The 23668-nt window shown below is 42.6% G+C and overlaps 1 long non-coding RNA gene across 5 annotated transcripts in view; it reads left to right on the top strand.

Annotated features, from left to right (window-relative positions):
* LOC120098838 (uncharacterized) overlaps nucleotides 1-23668 on the top strand; it is a 45032-nt gene that overhangs the window by 7498 nt on the left and 13866 nt on the right. For 3 of the 5 annotated variants that reach the window (XR_010060791.1, XR_010060790.1, XR_005497445.2), the window contains exons 3-4: nucleotides 1410-3562; nucleotides 4790-5059. The exons of the other annotated variants lie outside the window; for them this stretch is intronic. This is a non-coding gene — a long non-coding RNA (uncharacterized LOC120098838). The remainder of the gene's footprint in view (nucleotides 1-1409; nucleotides 3563-4789; nucleotides 5060-23668) is intronic. 5 annotated transcript variants of the gene reach the window in all.

Here is a 23668-nt window from a genome sequence, read left to right as displayed (position 1 = left end):
ACAAACCTAGCTTTCTAGATGCAGAATCAGGTTGAGAGTGACCACGTCCTGGAACACTGATGTCAATCCTCCTGCATAGGTTGGCGTGTGTTCTCATGTCTACCCAGTCATCTCTCTTCCCCAGCTGATATGCACTACTTCATTTGAAGAGCTTCCTCACATTAAGAATCTACAATGGTGTTTGGGTTTAGCCATAAGCATAGCTTTAAAATGTTGATTCAAATGTTCCACGCTTTATTAGATTATAGAGTAACATTTATTAACTCCTGAATCTCGGAGCTTCAAGCTTCTCCCGAGTGTAGAAAGCCCAACGTTTCCCCAGGTTTCTTTGGTCACATTTTTTTCCAGGAATCTCTGGCAAGAAGTTTATGAGTCTCACAGCTACCCTAATTGTGGTTTGGCACTCAGCCTTCCCCGCAGATCTTTGCTTGCTATGTTGAAATGTTTCTATTCCCCATGACTTTGGAGACAAGACTTGCACTTGGCGTGTTGAAAGCAAGGGCAGAAATCATCCCCCCACACCCCACCCAGCTCTCTCAGGAGAGCCCTTCGCAAGGCTAATTTCTGCTTTCCTTTTTCGATGTTCTCCGTTTTACTTACTAGGCGCGCTTTTAAAGAATTGCTTTTATTTTTTAAATACGTTTATACATATGTGATGAGGTTTGTGTGCGCACACATGCGTGCAGTGATCACGGAGTCCACAAGAGGGCGCCAGCTTCTCTGAAACTGGAGGTAGAGGCAGTTATGAGCCCCCTGAAGTTGGCGCTGGGATCTGAACTCTGTTCCTTTGCTGGAAGAACAGTAGATTCTCTTAACCACTGAACCATCTCTCCATCTCTTTGATTTGATTTGAATTTATTTTATTTTATTTTATTTTATTTTTTTCGGAGCTGGGGACCGAACCCAGGGCCTTGCGCTTGCTAAGCAAGTGCTCTACCACTGAGCTAAATCCCCAACCCCTTATTTTATTTTTTAACCTTTAGCTGGATAGTGCGTCAGGGGTTTAGATTTTTATCCTCCGTATTGTATTTAGAGCTGTACACTTCCCCTTGCAAACAGCATGTTGCCTGTGCATCCCACAAATTTGGATAGGTCGTGCTTTCATTACGTATTTCCTAAGCTCCCTCGCGATCTCTTCCTTTCTCTGTGTTACTGTAGTTGGCAATTTGTGGTTTGATTTTCAAACATTGGAGGATTGTCTAGATTTGGTATTGATTTATCCTTTCAGCTATTTATGGTCAGATTTCAACTCCTTTCAGCTTGTTGGGGGTTGTGGCCCAGAATAGCAGCCGTCTTGGTGAATGCATCCTCTTCGCTTTCAGAGAACGTGTTCTCTAGCTCCCTTTAGTGTCTGCGCTGTAAGTTATTTTCTAGTCTTTCATAGTTTACCCTCTGTATCTATCTTATAGACGCCTTATGAATGTAATGGGATCTTGAAGGCTGAACAGATGGCTCGGAGGTTATGAGCACCTAAGGCTCTTCCAGAGAACCCAAGTTCTGTGCCCAGCATCCAAGTCAGGCAACTCAAAGCTTTTTGTAACTCTAACACCAGGAAAATATGATGCCTCTGGATTCTCGGACACCTGGGCTAATGTAAATCTAACACACTATTTAAAATAATAATTTAAAAAATCTTTATAATGGGGTCTCCCTTTTACCAAGTTTGATAACCTGTCTCCCAACTTTTCAATGTTCCTATTAAAGTCTGCGTTTTACCACCCTGTGCCTTGTTCTTTCTCTTTACCCTCCATGTCTTTCAGAATGAGTGTGGTTTGTGCTTTTAGCGTCCCTTGGTTCTGGCTCTAAATTGCCTGTTTATATGCTAGGCTCGTTCTGTGGTCTCTAAATACATCCTTGGCTTATCACGGCTTGACTTCCAATGCCTCAGCACTTCATAAAATCAAACACTGGGCACCAGGCTTCTTTGGATACCCACCATGTCATCTGCATTCCTGTTCTCAACCGCATCACTTCCATGCACACTCAGAGCCCTGCAGTGCAGTGCAGTGCAAACTCTACGTAACTGGTACATTCCTCCCGCAAAGAAAGTCCTCCACGCTCCTGGGATATTTATGACTGTGAGTGTCCTCTACGGATTTATGTACATACACATTTCATGTGATGTCACTCCGCCAGCAGAGCTCCCACACGTCCTACGGTGCACAGCTTTTGTTTTTCCTGGGTGACAGCTCCCTTTGTCTTCATCGGTAAAAGAATATTTTCCTGGCTACCTTTTCTCTTTGCTTCAAGCACAAGGAACTCTTTCTCCAGTCTTCACTGGGGAGAACTTAGGTAAAACTCACAAAGGTGAGCATCTTCCCTCTAAATCACACAGATGGACCGACAGACAGACAGATGGACAGATTGACAAACAGACCAACAAATATCTGTACACGTGTTGGCGTGCACGCACACACACGCACACACACACACACACACACGCGCGCGCACACACACACACACGCACACACGCACACACGCACGCACGCACAGTGGAATTTTTCTATGGTTTCAATTTTTGTATTGGTTATTTTATTTACATTTCAAATGTTATTTCCCTTCCTGGTTTCCCCTCCACAACCCTCCTATCCTGTCCCTTCCCACCTGCCTCAGTGAAGGTACTCTCCTCACACCGACCCACGACCATCTCATCGCCCTTGCATCCCCCTACGCTGGGTCATCGAGTCTCCAAAGGACCAAGGGCCTCCCCTTCCTGATACCACATAATGTCATCCTCTGCTGCATATGCAGCTGGAGCCATGGGTCCCTCCATGTGTAGTCTTTGGAATTTTTTTTTCCAGAGCTGGGGACCGAACCCAGGACCTTGCTCTTGCTAGGCAAGTGCTCTACCCCTGAGCTAAATCCCCAACCCCATCTTTGGAATTTTTAATGCTCAACTCTACCCAAAGAGCACTTTAAGTGGGTAGTCAATGGTAATTTAAGTTTCCTTGTACGTTTGCGACTGGATCCCAGGAAGGCTTGGAATTGCAATCTGTGGTTCTGTCTTCTAACTGCAAAGAGGCAGTTAGAAGTGTTTCCAAGCACTTAAGAGAAGTTGATGGCGTATTGCTTCATTCTACTTTGCTTTTCCTGGTTCTAAGAGGCAACACATGCCAGACCATGCATGGGATAATTTCTGAGTACTTTTTATACTATGTGTAAAATTTATGTGACATTTGTTTGTTTGCTTGTTTGTTTTACATATTTAGTACTATAAATCTTTGAACTTGTGGTTTGATCTGAATAGAATGCTGAATTTTGCTATACTTTTTGAAATAATGGTGGGTTTCTGTTGTCCTCTATTCATAGTGTACATAGTTTACATTTTGGTTTTGTATGTTTGAATCTCATTTTCAACCTTTTGGCTCACTAGTTTATTTCTGCAGGAGTCCGGAATACATATCCCATCATAATTCTTAAGGTTCTTTTAGCATTTGCATGATTCCAAGTTCTATATTCTTAGAAAAAAGCTCTGGGGACGGTTTGACTTACAGTCCTTTGTGTTCGTTCTTTCATGTCTGCTGTGATAAAAAGAAATTCTTGACAAGGTGACTTGAAGAAGGTAGAGTACATTTGGGCTCAGTTTTCCAGTACATTGAAGTCCTGGGGGGAGGGAAGGCTGATGGTAGGAGCTCGAGGCAAGTGACTGAAGTGACCGCACTCCATTTACAACCAGCAAGCAGAGAGAGAACAGTTCTGGTGCTCAGCCCAATTTCTGCCTGTTTCACCATGCCCAGGCCCCCCAGATCATGGTGTGGTATTCCCCACGTTCAAGGCAATTGGACCACCTTGGTTCTCTTAATCTGGAAGCTTCCTATGTATGAGACATGCCCAGAGGTCTGCTCCTGGACCCTGCCCGGTTGACGATCGATGTGAAGCATCACGTCTTTCTTTCTCCAGAGATGTCAAGTCTCCCAAGCTGCTCTCGGCTTGCTTTTGTAAGTGTAGGCTGTCATGTAAGCAATGGGAAAGTCAAATGCAGAAGAGCACAGCTATGTCTGCAAATGTACATTCTTACGCTTTTAATTTTAGCCATCTGAGGCCCTAAAAAGTACAACCTCTCTATCTCTAATTCAGCACAACTTCCGTTTGTAGTCCTACTTCCTGTGTATTATAATGCTAAGTGCAGGCCCTCTGGAGTTCCCACATAGATACAAGTGATGATACTCTGCCTTGCATTATTTCTGATTAGTGAATAAAGAGGCCGATAGCCAATATCTGGGCAGAAGAATAGGTGGGCTTTAGGGTCTCCAGGCTTGGGGTCAGAGGAGAACCATGAGGGGGAGAAGGAAGGAGAAAGGAGAAGCCACCATTGGTTAGGTGAATTCATGAAAACCTGGCCCTGAGGGCTAGCCAATTGGAGTTAAGAGCAGCCAAGATGAAAAAATGAATTATAATTTGGGGTTATGATGAGGAGAGTAGATTCTAACAGCATAGAGGGTAGACATCTGCCCAGCTCTTGTGCTGTTTAAGTTATTATTGTAAATATAAAACGTATGTGCATTTTATCTGGGATCTAAATGGTCCAAGGTGAAGTAGAAACCCTGGATCGAGATTAAAATTTTCTTCAACAGTCCAGCATAAGGCCAGGGTGACCAGGAAGCACATTGGAATGTGCACCTTCTATCGAAATCAAGGCATGCACAGCCAGGTCTGCAACAGCTGTGTCGTGTATGGAGAACAATCTTCTAGTTGTTAATGACAGGGAAGTTCCAGGCCTTTTCATCCCTCCTTGGGAGGTAACTTTTCTTCCACAGTGACTCACAGTAGTGATGCCCATTTATTTCAGGAAAACCTGCATCAGAGTCCATAGACCTCAGCATCTACATCTCTAGCGTGACCAGCATTCGCATGGTCTATCATATCAGCAAATCTTTGCAAAGAGTTGTGTATTCTTGGATACATTGCACATGATTCTTCAGTCAGAGTTATGGTTGAGGTCCACTCGGCATTGCCAAGGCCACCCTTCCTCAAGGTCTCCAGCAGTGTCAACTGACACCAGTGTCTTCACGTCTTCAGGCTCCAGGGTCTTTCTATGTGACCTCTGCTTTGAGGATAGGTGAGGAATTGATAAAACTTAGCAATACTTTATCTGCATTGTTTTCAGGGATGGGTTAATAGAATCTTAAACTCGAAAATGATCTATTTTAGGACTTTACTTAGGATAAAATGCTAACCAAAAGAGAACTGATTGTGTGTGTGTGTGTGTGTGTGTGTGTGTGTGTGTGTGTGTGTGATGTTCAGCTCTTGAGTCCACATTATTTTTAATATCTTCAGTGTGAAGACCATCTGTACAATGAGTTCATGTCCATTTATTTATTTATTTTTTATTAACTTGAGTATTTCTTATATACATTTCGAGTGTTATTCCCTTTCCCGGTATCCGGGCAAACATCCCCCTCCCCCCCTCCCCTTCCTTATGGGTGTTCCCATCCCAACCCTCCCCCCATTGCCGCCCTCCCCCCACCAGTCTAGTTCACTGGGGGTTCAGTCTTAGCAGGACCCAGGGCTTCCCCTTCCACTGGTGCTCTTACTAGGATATTCATTGCTACCTATGAGGTCAGAGTCCAGGGTCAGTCCATGTATAGTCTTTAGGTAGTGGCTTAGTCCCTGGAAGCTCTGGTTGCTTGGCATTGTTGTACATATGGGGTCTCGAGCCCCTTCAAGCTCTTCCAGTTCTTTCTCTGATTCCTTCAATGGGGGTCCTATTCATGTCCATTTATTATATCAAAAGAGAAATAGAGAAAGCCCTGAATTGTTGAACCACAACCATTCTAGAGCTTAATGTCTCTAGCTCTAGAGACTCATGGGTCCTGGTGCTAAGTCCTGGGGTGCTGTCTGGAGAAAGGACCTTTCCAAAGCCGGAGCTATAAGGAGAGTCCATTTCTGGGATGACGGTGCGTGGAGACATCTTTCCATCTTCCATCTTCTCGCCGTTTCATCTGACTTGGTTTATAGACATATCTGGTTAACTGCATTTCATTTCCCTGACATAAAACATAACTGAGTCCTTGGATACCCCATACATGTAAGATATTGAGAAAAATCCTCACATGTCCCTCTCTCCTGTCCAGAAGTGCACTGTTACGTAGCTCACTGGGTTTCCTGCAAGATCACACAATCCCTTTTTTTTTTTTAAAAGGCCCAGAAAAGATAAGATTTAGATTTTAATGATTTACTAATTTCATTTGGTTGAGTTTTATATCACATACTCTCTGCACGTCTGTGTTCTAATGACTAGGAGAGGCATTGTATTAAAAGCACAGGAGAGATGTCCGGGTTTTTTAATCTACCATATAGTCACTCCTTTAGAAAAATCCTCTAGCGAGGGCTTGGATATGACAAAGCAGCAGATAGACTGAACGGTGTTGCTTTGATTCTAAAATTAGAGCATTGTGAAGGCTTTCTAAGACATCCAACTATGTTATTATGTGAGCCTGTGCGCCAATTCCATGATTAGCAGTTTCGCTCTTCTAATTAAAGTGGGGATGCACGAGGGTTGCTCTGCTCCCCATCCCTCCTATAATGATGGCTTTGTCTCTAGAAAACTGAAGCCATACTGTGGGGCTGTGTCAGAAGTCATAAAGATGAAGTCTTAATATCATCCCTCCCTTAAGTGTGGGTTTGATCAGTGGCCCACCCCTAAAGAATAGAAGGAGACTGTCTTAGTTAGGGTTTTACTGCTCTGAACAGACACCATGACCAAGGCAAGTCTTACAAGGACAACATTTAATTGGGGCTGGCTTACAGGTCCAGAGGTTCAATCCATTATCATCAAGGCAGGAACATGGCAGCATCCAGGCAGGCATGGTGCAGGAGGAGCTAAGAGTTCTACATCTTCATCTAACAGCAGACAGAAGACTGGCTTCCAGCCAGTGAGGATTAGGGTCTCAATGCCCATACCCACGATGACATACCTACTCAACAAGGTCAGGCCACACCTACTCCAACAAGGACACACCTCCTTTAATAGTGCCACTTCATGGGTCATATTCAAACCACCACAGAGGCATAGGTAACAGGATGTGCAACTCAGGAGTACAAAAGTCTCTGTGTGTGTGTGTGTCTGTCTCTGTATGTGTGTCTGTCTGTCTCTGTGTGTGTGTCTGCCTGTCTCTATCTTTATCTTTCTGTCTGTCTTTCTATATCTGTCTTTCTCTCTCTCTGTCTCTCTCTGTCTCTGTCTCTCTCCATCTCTCTTTCTCTCTCTCTGTCTCTCTCTGTCTCTCTCTGTCTCTCTGTCTCTCTCTCTCTCTCTCTCTCTCTCTCTCTCTCTCTCTCTGTGTGTGTGTGTGTGTGTGTGTGTGTGTGTGTGTGTGTGTGTGAAGAAGAAGAAAGATATTCCATCTTCATGACTAATGTGATTCACTATTGCTAAAAGGTCAGTCTTCCCAACTTGGTTTATAAATTCAACACAATCTCAATCAGAATGCCAACATGTTGTCATTGTGACTAGGAGTGGACTTATTCCAAATCTGTATGGAAAGGTGAGTGATTCAGAGTAGCCAAAAGGATGCTGAAGAATTGCAACATTGGAGACTGGCATTTCCCTACTTTAGAGATCACAGTGACAACAGAAAAAAAAATATTCACCAAAAGAGAATTCACCTCTCTCGAAAATGGTGGAAGTGACTGGATAAACGTGTGTAAAAATAAAATTAATTCATGATCTGCAGAGATGACCCAATGGATGAAGAATTTGATGCACAAGACAGATGACTTTAGAAAGGATTCCCAGCACTTACAAAAGCCAAATCTGGCAGCGTTCATGAGTGAAGACAGGAAAAAGGGGAGGGGTTGCTGACTTGCCAGCGAAACAGAATGGATGAGCTCCAGGCTCAGTGGACGTGGACGACCTTGTCTCAAAAAATAAAGGTGGAGATGTGAATAAGCAAGAGAGCTGATGTCAATCTCTGGCCTCCACATGAGCCCGCATAGGCAAACGCCTTATAGACAGACATGCTCACACACAACACACACAAAAGTAATCCATATCGTGTGTGTAGCTCTTAGAAAGGGCTGAAGTCATAGTTATTCTTGTCTACCATGGTCAAGAGTCTTTCATTCCAAAAACTGCTGAAAAAAAGAAGGGAAGGAAAGAAGGAATCTAAAATTAGTCATAGTTAGGTGGGAAGTTTAAAATTGTATGAGTTCTGGAGATAACCCTAGAGTGAATCTAGAAAATGTCAGGCTGACGGTGACTTTAGATATTGATGCAACCCTAAAGCCACAACCCAAGACACAAATAATTGATTGGATGGAGTTCATGAGAATTAGAAATATCTGCTTTTGAAAAGATGCTGTAAATAACAGTGACAAGTGACAGGGTGGCAGGAAACCTTAACAAAACACAGATAAAATAAATGCCTGTGTCCTGAGTTCACAGGAAATCTCAAATCACACTAAGAAAATGGCTACCCAAATGAAAACGGATAGTCTGAAGGTTCACCTTGCCAAACATAGAAGTTACCAGGAAATGAGCAGACGGAAGCATGTGAGGTGTGAACTATGACATGTGACCCCGGAGGAATGGGTGCTTGAAAAAGAGACCTCCCTGTTCCACAGCAATTAGACATCGAAAAGGGAAATACAGCCAGCACCGAGTGCAGAAGGTAGTCTAATGAGAATATCTGGTTTTTTAAAAAAGATTTTTCTTTTTCATTTATATTTATCCCTATGAGCACACACCAATAAAGATGTCCTTTGAAGCCAGAAGATGATGGTGTCAAATCCCCTGGATCTGGAGTGATGAATTATTTTATGCTGCCTGACGTAGTTGCTGGGAAACTCTGCCAAAGTCACAGGTGCTCTAACCACTGGGCAATCTCTCCAGCTCAAAACCACATCTTTAAAGATTCTAAAAGGTAAAAATACTAAGCTTAAAATAATATCTTGGTACAATATGATAGTAAGGTCTAGCTGTATTCCAAGATGTTCAAGGTGTGTATCACGGGCGAACACCCTTGATCTGCAAGCGTACGCTTAAATAATAAGGACATTTATGCCCTTACATACTACAGTGTATGCACAACAGTTGCCATTGACAACAGCAGCTGGGCCCAGCTAAATACTTAGCTTCTCCACGGGAGTCGTAGCCCCGGACTGATTTAAGGAAGCTTGTCTGAGTTAGACCTTCCCTCAACGTTGTTTTGCTCTCAATAAAAAGGAAGCTTTTGTTCCATCAAATTAAGTTTGATGTGTTCTCCCTTAAGTCAGTGCAAGACAAAGGACAAAGGGCAAATGGCAGAAGCAGGCTTCAAGGGGGGAAAGGGGTGTTAAAGCCCTCAAAGGAATAAGACAAAGCAAGGAAAGGGCAGGCAACCCGAGCCTCTCTCTTATGCTGGGGCTTCAGCAACAAGTATCTGGTGATGGAAGTTGATGTGAATTCCAAGCAGAAGGCAGGAGATAGAGGGAAATAAAAGGGGGGCTATTTTGAAGATGACCTTTTCTTTGACACATCAATAAAAAAATAATCTTATTTTTCACCAGCCTCTGTGGAAAGGTGTTTTCATCCACACCTTTATCCCAGGAGAACTTTTCTTCTTTTTTTTTTTTTCTATTTCTATATCAGCATTGAATGCCAGCTAGATTCATCTGTAATAACTTGAAAGCAGAGTTGAAAAGAAGACGAATCAGGCTTGCACAGAAAATTGTGCTCGCCGGGTAGGCCCTGGCGGAAGGTGGCCACTGTGCCAACAGGGGAAGGGTTAGGAGTTTAAAGAATAACTCTGAATTCCAGCCTGGGAGTGACTTCTTCCAAAGGTCTCTGATAGGCGGTGGTTGCAAGTTAAATGTTGATAAATAACACGGTCCAGGGTATCTCATGCCTTTGATGATTTTCTTCCTTAAATTCTAAAAAGAGTTTATCAGACTGGATCGCTCTAAAGACCACAAATGTATGAATAGCAGTCTCCAGGATAGTAAGAATGCCGTTCTTCCTTCTGAATGTGGAATGCATTTAAAGTGAAGGTATTTTATGTCTTGGTTTGGTTTGGTTTGGTTTGGTTTGGTTTGGTTTGGTTTGGTTTGGTTTGGTTTGGTTTGGTTTGGTTGGGTGTGGGGCAGGGTCTTTGGAGGCAAATCCAAGATGGCTTGGAACTCACTGTGTAGCCCAGGCTAGTCTCAGACTCACAGGAAAACTTCAGCCTCAGCTTACAAGTCTTGGGGTTGCACATATGAGCCCCTATGCCCAGTCCAATGGAAATGTTTGAACCGAAGTTTCTGACAAGAGAAGTGTCAATCCCAGAGAACACTCTTGTACCACCAACCGCCACCAGTGATTCCTTTGTTTAACAAACACAAGGTTGGCTGATAAACAACCATCTTACATTGATGTACTCTCTAAAGGAAGAATTGATTAATAATAATAACGATAATAAAGAATGCTAAAATAATAAAGTAAGAACAATGCCTGTTCTCATCGAACCCTCCACACTCTGTAGTAGACATTATTATTTTCAGCCTGCCAATAGAAAATGGATGCTTTGGAGAAGCCAAAAAGTTGACTACTAGAAGTCAACTGCGTGACTATTAACACAGGATGAAAAGGAGCTGGAGTGACCTTATGCCTGGTTCTTCCATCAAAGCAACGGTGGGTACGGTCCTCCATTTTCCCCTCTTCTCCCTCTCTAGTCAATACACTCTGCTGTGTTTTGCTACCCTAAATGTTTGGGTGCTGGACCAAAGGGCAATGACATATTCTATCTAAGTGACTGGCTACAGATACTCTACATGGGCATCTGAATTGCATTCAGAAAGGCTTAAGCTCAGCTCTGTTCTGCCAGTTCACTGCGCGTGTGCGAGCGAGCACACACACACACACACACGTGTGCACACACAGACACTCGCACACATTAACTGGACTACAAGACTTGTATCAGTTTCTCCTGATAACTGAAAGTTGAGATTAATGAATCCAGGTTGTTACTTTTTTAAAGAGTTATTTACCATCTATAAGTACACTGTAGCTGTCTTCAGACACACCAGAAGAGGGCATCAGATCCCATTACAGATGGTTGTGAGTCACCATGTGGTTGCTGGGATTTGAACTCGGGACCTCTGGAAGAGCAGTCAGTGCTCTTAACCGCTGAGCCATCTCTCCAGCCTCAGGTCGATTCTTATATTTGAAAGTAAACGGGTACTGTGTTTCCAGGGAAGGAAGATAAAGATGTAGCAGCACTTGCCTTGGGGGTCAGGTAAGCAAGGCTCGTTGAGAGCAGGAAACGGAAATAATAAGAACGTATGCATGCCAGCTCCTCAGCTCCGGGTATCTTTCCTACTTCCCGATAAACATCTCACTACAGGAACCGAGAAAGCTCTGTTCACTAAGGCGGTTAAAGGAGGTGTTACATCAATGGAGTACGGAGTGATGGATGATTGGCAAGGATATCCTACATCAGCTGACGTTTGTGTCATGCAAAGCCACCACCTCTTCAGATAGCAGACAGACGTGCTCTATTGTTAGATTACGATACAATGAGCTTCTGTGAAGAGTTGTCATTCATGTAAATGCACTAATATACATACTCATATACCAAGGGAAGAGAAATCTGGAAGTGCTAAGCATTGATTGATGTGGTGTGGAGAGTGTCATATCTACTCCAAAGACAGGAGTTTCATACCTGTTATCGTAATCCTGGGTAAAGTTTATGGTAGGGGAAGCCATAGGCTCTGGGGTAGGACATGATATCACTATGTTGCTAAATGGTCACATTGTCAATTTATAAATACTTATGTTTATACCCTCTGACCTGGGATGCTCTCGACTGTGGTTGGAGAAACTTGAATCTGCAGTTCACAGCAGTCAGAGGAGAGATGTATAACTGCTCCCGGGGCTGTGGGGAGACTGAGCACGCAGCACTAAATGGGAGGGCCACGTCAAACTCGCGACCACCACCACCCTGTGCCAGGGTTCAAGCAATACCACAGGAGAGGTAGAAAGAATCCAGGAGCTGAAGAGGGGGGAGGAGTGTGAAATGCATGCACTGGGGGTGGTGCTCTCTGGGCACCACCTATTACCGAGGAGTGATCAGCAGTGGATGGCTACCTGGGAGAGCAAATCATTCTTCTGGGGGGGATGGGATCACACATAAGGCTTCCTGTGCAGTGGTACATGGTCCTGCATCGATGCGCGCCTGGGTAGCACTGACTAGATTTAATGGGTAAAAAGGAAAAAGAAGAAGAAGAAGAAGAAGAAGAAGAAGAAGAAGAAGAAGAAGAAGAAGAAGAAGAAGAAGAAGAAGAAGAAGAAGAAGAAGAAGAAGAAGAAGAAGAAAGAAGAAGAAGAAGAGGAAGAAGAGGAAGAAGAAGAAGAGGAAGAGAAGGGGGAGGGAGAAGGAGGAGGAAGAGGAAAAGGAGGAAGAGAAGAAGCAGCGGGAGAGAAAGAAGAAGAGGAGGAGGAAAAAATGAAGAAGAAGAGGAAGAGGAAGAAGAAGGGGGAGGAAGAAGGTTGCTGCTCTGGCAGGACACAAAGGGCAAGATTGGGAAAAGTGTCCCCAGAAAGCTGCCATTGGTAAGAATGCTCTACCAGATCCTCTAAGACCACGCTCAGTCACCACATCAGGGCGCTGGCAGGAGATAAGACTGGAGAGGAGGCTCCTCCACGAGTATAGCAGACAGTGATGAACCTGGTCATCTGAAACCCAAAGCCAGCTGTTTGCCCTCCTACATCCTTCTGTCCAGCTCTATGGGGAACAGAGTGAACTGTGCTAACTCCAGGGCCATCTCCAAACACAGCATCATTCCCCAGAACACGTCTATGAAAAGAACGCTTATGCCGCTGTTGTTCACATGCCAAATTTTGCTTTCAAGAAAGAGGCAGAGCATTGCCGGGGTCTGCCATTTTGTTTTGTTCAAAGTGTCTTCTATTAAATGTGCAGTTTCTGAAGATGTGTCAGAGAGTCTCTCTATTCTCTGACTGACTACACTGGGCCATGAAGAATCAGGTTGAGGGGTTCGTTCATAGCTAACATCCAGCCAGATTGCTGAAAGGGAATCTGTCATATGGCACATTAGCATTTTACGCTGGAAATATAATCATCCAATGGATACTTACTGGGCGAAAAGACAACTGGAAACTTTATATGGCATTTCAGAAATACCTGGAAAAGTTATCTTGCTAGTATTTACTTCTATCCTGATTCTTGGCTGAGGGTTGAAACATAAGATCCAGTAGGATGACCTCTTCCCCAGTGGTTTAATGGTTAGAATTCAGTGTTCCTGCTGCCATACTGGGGGTTCAAGTCCCAGTCAGGGAAGTACTTATTTGAGGAAAGAAGACTTAGCACTTAGAGCATGAACTCGTCTTGCAGAGGGCCTGAGTTCAGTTCCCAGCTCCCATGCCGGGGGTGCACAGCAAACCTCCATGATACTCTCATCTGACCTCTACAGGCAACTGCAGACACTTACAGATACACACATATGTATAATTAAAAATAAAAATAAGTCTTCTATAAAATAAAAATAAAGAATCTATAGGATGTGACAAGAGTGGCTAATAGAGATGATAGTTTTCTGCAGGGACAAAAACAGTGAGCAGGAAATAACAAGGCATCTTCTGTACTTTTTTTTAATTGGATATTTTACGTATTTATATTTCAAATTTATCCCCTTTCCTGGTTCCCCCTCCCATTTCCCTTCCCTTTGCTTCTATGAGGGTGCTCCCCCACTAACCTACCCACTCCTCCCACCCACCTCCCTGCCCTGACATTCCCCTACCCTGGGGCATCGAGCCGTCACAGGACCAAGGGCCTCCCCTCCTTTGGATGCCATCCTCTGCTACATATGCAGCTGAAGCCATGGGTCCCTCCATGTGTACTCTTTGGTTGGTGGTTTAGTCCCTGGGAGCTTTTGGGTGTCTGGTTGGTTGATATTGTTGTTCTTCCTATGGGGTTGCAAACCCCTTCAGCTCTTTCTTCTCTAACTCCTCCATTGGGGTCCCTGTGCTTGGTTGGATGGTGAGCTGCAAGCATCCTTTGAATGAACATTAGACACTGTGACTACTCATGTCTTAAACCTAATAAGGGGCTGTGCTGGAACTGCATCTACAAAGATTGTGTGGTTGCCTCAAGTGAGACAGCTCTCAGAGAAACAGAGACTGAACTGCACCATGGCCAAATCCAGGAAATCAAATATTACCTTAACGTCTAAGAAAGTGGCCCAGATCCCATGGTTCGTGCAGGAGTGTTTTAGTAGCTGGAGCAACTAGAGTTAGTTGAAAGTGCCAGTTAGTTGAAAGACAGCACATAGCAGAGTGCTATTCAGATAATGGCCACTAACTCTCCCTAGGGTTAAAAGACCCTATGCCTACTGTCCCTTTAGTCATAGCCTGGGGCTGGGATAATAAGGGATTATTCCTTGAGCATTTGATGAAAATCACCACCAGCTCTAATATTTGAAGAGCTCTGAGTTTTCTTTCCCCCTTTTGAATAAACAGATTGAATAATTTCCAAGCATATTAAAAGTATCTAGTAGTTTAAAAAAAAAAAAAGCAGGCTGAAGCAGCAGGCTTTTCCACCTGTGCTCAAGTTCCCATAATGATGCCTGAGACTGAATTATTTATGAATATTTGCCTGGGACAATTTACCCTCCCACACACACCATCGTTACCTTGTAACTCGGTTATCCCGTTTAGCTAGTCTAAGTGCCATTTGTTAGCAACCTTTCCTCAGGTCGTCTGCCTCAAAGCACAGGGTGAATTATCTCTTGCCTGACTCTATCCCAGAGTTCCTCTTTACAGGAACTCCCACCTCCTATTTCCTGCCTCAGCTCATTGGTCAATCAGCTTTTTATTGACAGGTAATGCTTTCATACAGTACACAGAGATTCTCTCTATAGCAGGCAGACATAAAGATACCACAAATCTAGGCAATGGATTATCAATTTGTCTCTAAAGACACAGACTTACCTCAAGACATGGGAAAAAAATACAAGTATCTCAATTATGTCAAAGAAATTTTTAAAAAGGAAAAAATTCTTATTTTTATCTGACTCCCAGAGTAATAGTTGCAAGCTGTGCATAGCCATTTAAATGATGTTGTTTGGGCTGGGAAATGTGGCACATGCCCGTGAACCCCAGCACTTGGAAGGCAAGAACAAAAGGATAAAGAGTTCAAGGTTGTCCTCCACACAAGGCTATGTGATAAGTTCAAGGCCAGCCTGGGCTACACGAGAGATTCCATCTCAAAGGAATGAGCAGTTCAATCAGAGACGCAAGTTACAGGGCAGAGAGTTAGTAGATGATTATTTTTAGTATTTATTAAATGTTGCACATAGTGAGAAATGAGAAAAAAATAAAAGAGAACCAAACAGCAATATCAGCATCACTAATGAAAACTGAATAAATGGGCACAAATACAACCAGAAAAGGAGGAAAGTCCCTGAATACAGAGACAGGAGGAGGGATCATTGGACCCAAATGACTTTAGTCAAGTTTAGGGCAAAATTAAATAAAATTCATACTCATTGGGGTATGATATATGATAAATATGATGCATGATATATGATGTATGATATATGGTATATAGTATATCATGTTTGGCATATGCCATATGCCATACCACATATTTAATATTATGTATTGCATATTGCATGTGGCATCTTACATATTTTATATATCCACACATATAATGCATATATCCATATAATATATATACTATGTGATGCATATATCCACATGATATATAATATGTGGTGTATTATATATATCACATGATTTGATATATGACATGATCTATAATATAAAATATATAATATATTTATATATTATATATGTGCAATAAGTAATATATAATGTGTATTGTGTAATATGTAATATATAATATATAAGAATATAATATATATTGGGTATATATGGGTATATATATCAATTATGTAAAAGAAATTTTGAAAAATGAAAACAAATTCTTATTTTTATGTGATTATAACATGTATGTGTATATATATATAAATCCTTATTTGTGAGTATATATATAAAAGAAAGCAAAATTCTTGATTTTATGTGCTATATATATGTATATATTTATTCATTAAATTTATGAGGAGTTAGGGATAAGAAGTGAATGGAAATATTATTGGCCCCATAGTCATTTTCTCAGTAGGGAATAACATGAGATGAAAATTATAAAAGGTTGAGAGTAGAAATGGTAACCCACCCATATGGTGGTCCCAAACCACTTCAATTCTAGGGGATCAGATGCCTTCTTCGGGCCTCTGATGGCTTCTGCACATGTGTACACTTAGGTACACCCATAAAGGTACAAATAAATAAATGAATAAACCTGTTTTTTGACTGTTTATTGGACAGACAATTCAAAATAAAACAACCTTAACTGAACATAAGTGGGGAAAAAAGGAAAAGTAGAAACAGGGGGTGGGGAGGAACCCATCATTGTTAAAATTGTGAGCGGATGCAGTTTGATCCACTTGAGTAGCACACAGGTGACCACTGAGTCCCTGTTCTGATTTCAAGGGTTACTGGTTCTCCACTGCATTCTGATCTCACACATGTGAGGCTGTGATATGGCTCAGGGTAGAAGGCTTGCCCATCATGCTCAAGACCCAGGGTCCATCACTCAGCACGAGAGAGAGAGACAGAGAGAGTGAGAGAGAGAGACAGAGAGAGAGAGACAGAGAGAGAGACAGAGAGAGACAGAGAGAGACAGAGAGAGACAGAGAGAGACAGAGAGACAGAGAGACAGAGAGACAGGGAGACAGAGAGAGACAGAGAGAGGGGTGGGGGTAGGGAAGGAGGGGAGATTACAACAGGAAGAAAATACATCTTTATTCAAAAGATGGTGGCTACTTTCTAAATAATGAACTGAAACCTCAATGTAGAAGATTAACCTTGAAAGCCTGTGTTTCTACACAAGCAAAAGGCAACAAGACTAGCAGACCAATGCCTGAAAGCTCCAAAATTCTGAACCCTTGTAAACCTTTTCTCTCCGCAAGTTACTATTCTCGGATATTTGTTACAGCAATCAGCAGTAAACTAGTAGGAGGGAAGAGAGTACGAACTTTAAAAAAAAATGTGTAGATTTGTTAAACATCAAATAAATGACAAGAAAATTAACATTAAGTATAAAAAGAATCCTAAAATATAACAGACATGGATAGATAGAAAAACACATCTCTATTTTTGGACCATTCTCAAATACTACAGCATCTTGCTAGTCTTTTATCAATGTTTCGATCACCAATTAGTTGAATTTAGAAAGTAAAAAAATAAACATCTATGACCAATGAGAGCTTCTCATGTACAAAGTTAAAGTCTTGGGAAAATTTGAAATTCTATTTAAAATTCTATCCTTACAATTGAAATTAAGTTATCCCTCCCAGGTGGATTCTTCGAAGGGGTGCCTTTTTTATTCAAATGTGTCCATAGGGTTTCACTATGTAGCCTTGGATGGCCCAGAACTCATAGAGGTCCACCTGCCTCTGCCTCCTGAGTACTGGGAATAAAGGTGTGTACCATCACACCCAGCAACAGTATTTTAAAAGCTAATTATAAAACAGTTGTATAAAAACGAGCAAGCTGAAATATTGTACAAGTTTTCTGCCAGAGGTTTTGTTTCTTGTATAAAGGATGCCGTGGGGCTGAGGGTCAGTAGACCTCACCTGATGCCATCTCCTGCCCTCTCTGAGGTGCTGGGTTCAAGCCCTGACCATAAGCCCACAAGTTCTATGCTGCTACTACTTATCACTAGGGCCTCATTTAACGACTCCACATTTTTTTTAAATGTGACATCAAAAGTAAGATGATCCTAGAAAAATCCAGGCTATATTCACTTGCTAGGAAAGTTGTTTGGTCAATACCATAATTCTAATAAAACTTACATTTGCACTGTCGGGGAATGGGATGATTCTTACCAGTGATCTCATTTCTCATTAAACGAGAGGGTCCTAAATGTGCACACAAATGACTGCTCGTCAACTACCCTCTACCTTCCCACTTAGCATAGAGTGAATCAAGTGAGTCTGGTTGCTGGCACCCACAGTTCTTTGCGACCCCAAGGGTTGAACAGATCATAGGCATTCAAGAGTGAGGGCCCGAGATACTAATGACCACAGGAGTTAACCTCCCGACCTTTGTTGGCAACAATCGTTCACTTTGACTCATGTTTTGAATGAAGACATGAAAAGAAACAATGTCAACTCCATCAGACATACTCCTGACAAGTTTCTAAAGGCTGGCTTATATAGATGACCATTCGATATGAGCATCTTTTTCTCATCTAATTTATTTCTCCTATAAGTCGAGTATGTGGATTCCTGGGAACGTATACGCTTGGATTGTTGGATTTCTATTCATTAGTGCTTTGCAATATTAAGCGCGTTTTTCTCTATTTGAGTCTGAGCCAATTACACGATCCCAGCAGAGAACAATTTTTTCCTCAATTTGAAATGCCTTAAACAATAAATGTGAAAGTAACCACTAAACTGTAATAATGGTGTGATTAAAAAAGACGTTATTCAAAATATTAGTCATGAAAATGCCTAACCTTTGCCAGGTATTTTATTAATAACTGTCAGGTATTGAGCTGAGTATCTTAGAAACGTTGTCTTTATTTAATCCTGAAAACCATCCTAGGAGAAACGTCTACTTGTGGCGATGAGGCTGGAGAGCCCCCCACAGTGGCAAGGCATGGGATGGGCGAGGCCCTCTTATCTGTGGATGCCCAGTTCTCTAAGGCCAGCTCAGTGGGAGACCAGCTGAGTGCCCAACCTGCCATGGTGTGTGTAAAGATCCTTCCACACACCATACTTAAGCCATTAGCTTGACAGATTACAAGCAGAGAGAATCAAATTCCCGTCTTCGAGATGTCATTCCGAGTCTTCGCCGAAAACTTCTGGCAAAGGAAAATGGAAATTCACATGTAGTTCTGCACACTACAATGTGAGCTCTCACAGACAGGCAGATTTAAGCATCAGGACCTTAAGATGTCAGAGTGCCTGAGCACCTCAGATACCCTGGGCCTCCTCAGGTTCCTCTGACCACAATCCAGAGGGAGTAACTCCTGGCCAAAGGCTTTATTCTGTTCACCAAAGCAACTCTGGGTTCTATGAAAGGGAAAATGTCACTCTTCAGTTTTGCTGTATTGGGTCTAAAATGAGGCATGAGTTTGAGAGCTTTTTCTTTTGAGGATCAACTAAATCTTCACGTTCTCAAAAGACGCGAAGGAAGAACTTACCAAGTTTAACAAATTTCTCCCCAATCTCTGATGATTTGACATTTGGAAATCTTATTATATTTTGCTATTCTGTCCATTTATTACAATTCTATTAATTTTGGAGAAGCCTGTCATATTCTATTTTCACCCAATAAATCACACCGAAATGATTAAATATCTTATATTTAGCAATTAATAAAGGACTTTGATCTTTTCCAAAAAAACCACTCTGGAACTGCCAGGGTAGTAAATGACTCACTCTTGACTGCTCTCAAATAGAAAAGTCACTGAGAGAAAAGAGGGACTTTCTGTTCTCAATTAAAATGAAGGCTGGATTTTAGAGGGCATGAGAACATGCATTTTAGGAGACAGTGCTGTCTTTATCAGGTGCTGTTAGAGTCCGTGTGTTAAAAGTAGAAAAGTCATACACCTGGGCAGCTTGAGATCGCCAGACTGGTTTCATAGCTGAAGTTTCATTCAGTTTTACCTTCTCCAGCTTTTAGGGGAGCACAGTGAGTTGTTTGGGGAGCCTCACTCACCAGAGAAGCAGATCATCCCCTGACACAGGCATGTCTAACCTGGCCTGGGTGTCCAGAATCAGGCAGGGGACGAGCATGACTGTGATTGCTCACTCTCGAGAGTCCACTGCCACCTCTAAAGTGTTTTTTTTGGTAGTGTGGGAACAGTAGCATAAACTACTGTGGTACCAACACTAGGGAGGCTGAGGCAGGAGGATTACAAGCTGAGGCCATCCTGGGCTACATGGATCCTGTCAAACAAGACAACAAACAGTTGAGGAGAGAGAAGAAGAGGTGGGAAAGGGAGTGGGAGGAGGAGGGAGGGGGTAGGCAGGGGGAGGGAGGGGAGGGGGAAGGAGAGGGAAGGGGAGGGGGAGGGAGAGGGAGAGGGAAGGGGAGGGGGAGGGAGGGGGAGGGAGAGGGAGAGGGAAGGGGAGGGGGAGGGAGGGGAGGGGAGGGGGAAGGGGAGGGGGAGGGAGAGGGAGGGGAGGGGGAGAGGAGGGGGAGGGAGAGGGAAGGGGAGGGGAGGGAGAGGGAGGGGAGAAAGGAGTAGGGGGAGAGGAGGGGGAAGGGGGTTTCTTCCAAACTGCCCTCCACTTGAGCATCGTGTTCAGTGTGTTCAGAGACGTGGGATTCAGATATTCAGAAAATGATGTCCTTCTCACAGCTGAACCTTCCAACTGTCAAAACTGGTACCAAACATATTGAAATTCCAACTTCAGGTTTATCGTTCATCAGATACTTGGCTATGCGAAAGTTTTGTAGCCTTTGATTTGTTTTTGTTTTTTTATCAATACATAATAATTATTTATGTTTATGGGATAAAATATAACATTTAAATATCTACAAGGTGTAATGATTAGATCAAGGTAATTAACCTGTCTGCTGCTGTCTTAGCAGTTTTGAGTATATGGTACACTCTCGTTAGCTACAGTGTGCTGTGCAGAGACATCTAAGCTCCGTCCTCCTACCTGCAGGTTGGTTCCCTTGCCCATCTCCTGCTGGCTCACTGTTTTCCTTGCTGTCCCAGCTTCCTGCACAAAACAGAGAGAGATTTTAATTTTTTTCAGTATCAGTTTCATCTTTATAATAATGAGGACATTGAATTTATTTCTTGGGGTGACGACGCCTATGCTGCCAGTGTGTGAATATCGGGTGTAGATATGCGGGATTAAAAGAAAACATGTACACGGGTCACCCATTTTCAGAGAGTGCCACCAAGGCTTTACTGAGATCTCTTTATATACCCGTGGCAAAAGCCGTGGAAAAAACAAGGCAGGTGAAAATCCCCAACCAGGAAAACAGGAAAAGTCTGTGTGGTTGAAAGTCCCGGGCCCAACCAGGGGCATAAACAACTTCTTAACAACAAGCTGGAAGGCTCGGTGCTGGGGAAGGGTGCCATGGAAAGTCCCAACCCCAAATCAGGGGCCAAGAGCAGCTGCCAAGGGTGTAAACAACTTCTTGCTATGGCAGGCTAAAAGGCTCAGCAAGGGGGAAGGGAAACACCAAGGTAGGGCCCAACATTGGGGAACATAGATATAGAATATGAGCAACTGAGACATATATGTGTGTGTGTGTGTGTGTGTGTGTGCATGTGTAAATATGTGTGCATGTGTAATTACATGCATACATATTTGTGTCCCATTTGTATGTTCTATGTGTACATATAGTAATATATCTATTACCCTACTTCTGTTAACCCAAAATATATACCACATATGCAATAAATCTATACTATGATACATTATAGATTAATCAATATGGCTGAAGAAAATATGATAAATGATAAATTATGCCAATGTGTTATATATATGTGTGTGTATGTACGTGTACGTATATATGAGATCTATACACACATATACATATACACATACACATACATATACATACAGGATATGTCTACATACCAGAATGTATATTATATATATATAAAGACTATATAGAGAAGTGAGGCACCACAGGGTCCTGTCACAATGGATTTCCATCCTTGCCTCCTGTCTTCCCTCTCCCTCCTTTGTCTTCCTCCTCTTCCTCTTCCCCTCCTTCTTTTTCTTCCCCCTCCTCTTTGCTTCCCTTCTTCTTTTCTCTGTCTTCCTCCTCCTCCTCTCCCCTGCCTTTGACACTGAGCCTCACTCAGATTTAAGTATCCATTTATCTTGAATGTTGTGGGGATTTTTGTGTTTTGCTTGCATGCATGTACATCTGCACATTGTATGCGTGCCTGGTGTCCGTGGAGGTCAGAGGAGAGCGTCAGTTCCCTTGTAACTGGAGTTGCAGATGGTTGTGAGACACAGAGAAGGTGCTGGGAATCGAACCCGGGTCCTCTGCAAGAGTAGTCAGTGTGCTTAACCAGCGAGCCATCTCCCTAACCCCTGGCGCCCACTCTGTGACCCACTTAACTGTAGGTATCAGCCGCTAGGAAAGCCACGCCCCTCTCTACACATTAAATAATTTCTGTCAAAAAGCAAAATATGTTTCAGGGTTTACACTGTCCGCAGATCTCTTTGAAGAGCATCGACATCTTAACAAAATGGAATTTTGTTTTTATGTAAATTTAAAATTTGAGACTATACATTTCCTCATTAATGAAGTCTCATTGGCCTCAGAAATGATCTGCAGTCTTAGTCGGGACTTCCCGACCCGCCATCCATTGCTGCACATCCTAAAAGTGCTGTATTTGCAGTGGCTGTCTGAATGGAAACTTGTTCTTAATTTTATTTTCCTACTGGTTTTCCAATGACTTGTTGTGGTGATGTGAAAATTAAATTATTTGCTTTCCTGGAATTCAGGAACCTTACTACATTATTTTTATTGGTTTGGTGGTTTTTTTTTTTAAATTGTTTGTTTTTGTAACATGAATCTTTAATGTTGTCTTTAATTTGGTTAAAGTTAAGTTAACTTAATTTAATTTTTTAATTCTTGGATGGTGTTATTACCTGTGAGTAAAGTGTTGTTGTTTGATGATGATGATGATTATGAGAAGGAAGAGGAAGAGGAGGAGGAACAGGAGGAGGAGGAGGAGGAGGAGGAGGAAGAGGAGGGGAGGAGGGAGAGGAGGAAGAGGAGGAAGAAGAGGAGGAGGATGTTTTTCTAATTCTCCCTATCCAGTTTTAGAGAATTTAACTGTTTTATGCTCTCAGACATTGTACAGGCTGGGTCAACTCTACCTAGAAGGGAGACAGTGCAGGTATATGTCCTTCTCGGATTCCTGGTTTGTTAATGCTCTAAAGGTAGCACTGCTTTGTTGGTTGAAGTCTCTTTGTCAAACTTAATTTTCTTCTATTCCTAGATTAAGAATTTTTATATGCAAATGAATGTTGAACTTTGACATCTGAATATGGAATGACTTATCCCACAGCTGTCTGCTTTTCCAGTAGATATTGAGTTACATTGATTTGTAGGGTTTTGTTGTTATTTTGTTTTTGATTTTTTTGTTTTGTTGTTTTTTTGGTTTGAAAGACTTTTTAGTTGTTGATTTTTTGTTTGCTTTTTGGATAGTTGTTTTGGTTTTGTTTGTTTGTTTGCTTGCTTGCTTGCTTGTTCGTTGTGTGGCAGCCTAGTCTTGCAATCTGAAGATAGTTTCGTATCTTCTATCCGTTCCTGTTTTGTTTGGGATTTTCCTTTCTGCTCCGGTAAGACTGTCTTTCCTTGCACTTTCATCCCAAGCCTTCATCTTCATCAGATTCATCTGTGGGAGTCCCTCTTGCCTCTAAAAACAAACATAGACATGCTACTTTTCCTCTCTGCCCAAAGGTTAAACAAGAAGGAAGGCCCAAGCAAAGATGCTTGAATCACACTTAGAAGGGGAAACAAAGTAGTCGTAGGAAACAGATGGGAGGAATGGGTGGGAGGAGGAGGGAGGGGAATGGGGAGGCAGGATCAGGTGTGGTGCAGGGAGGGATAGGAAAGAGTCCTAAAGGGCCAGGTAAATGAATAGAAATCTGCAGCTGCTGGGGCAGGGTTGGGGAGTGTCTTTAGGAAGTC

The sequence above is a fragment of the Rattus norvegicus genome, chromosome 20 (genome assembly GCF_036323735.1).
Source record: "Rattus norvegicus strain BN/NHsdMcwi chromosome 20, GRCr8, whole genome shotgun sequence".
NCBI classification, from domain to species: Eukaryota; Metazoa; Chordata; class Mammalia; order Rodentia; family Muridae; genus Rattus; species Rattus norvegicus.
This window is presented reverse-complemented; position numbering and strand designations above follow the sequence as displayed.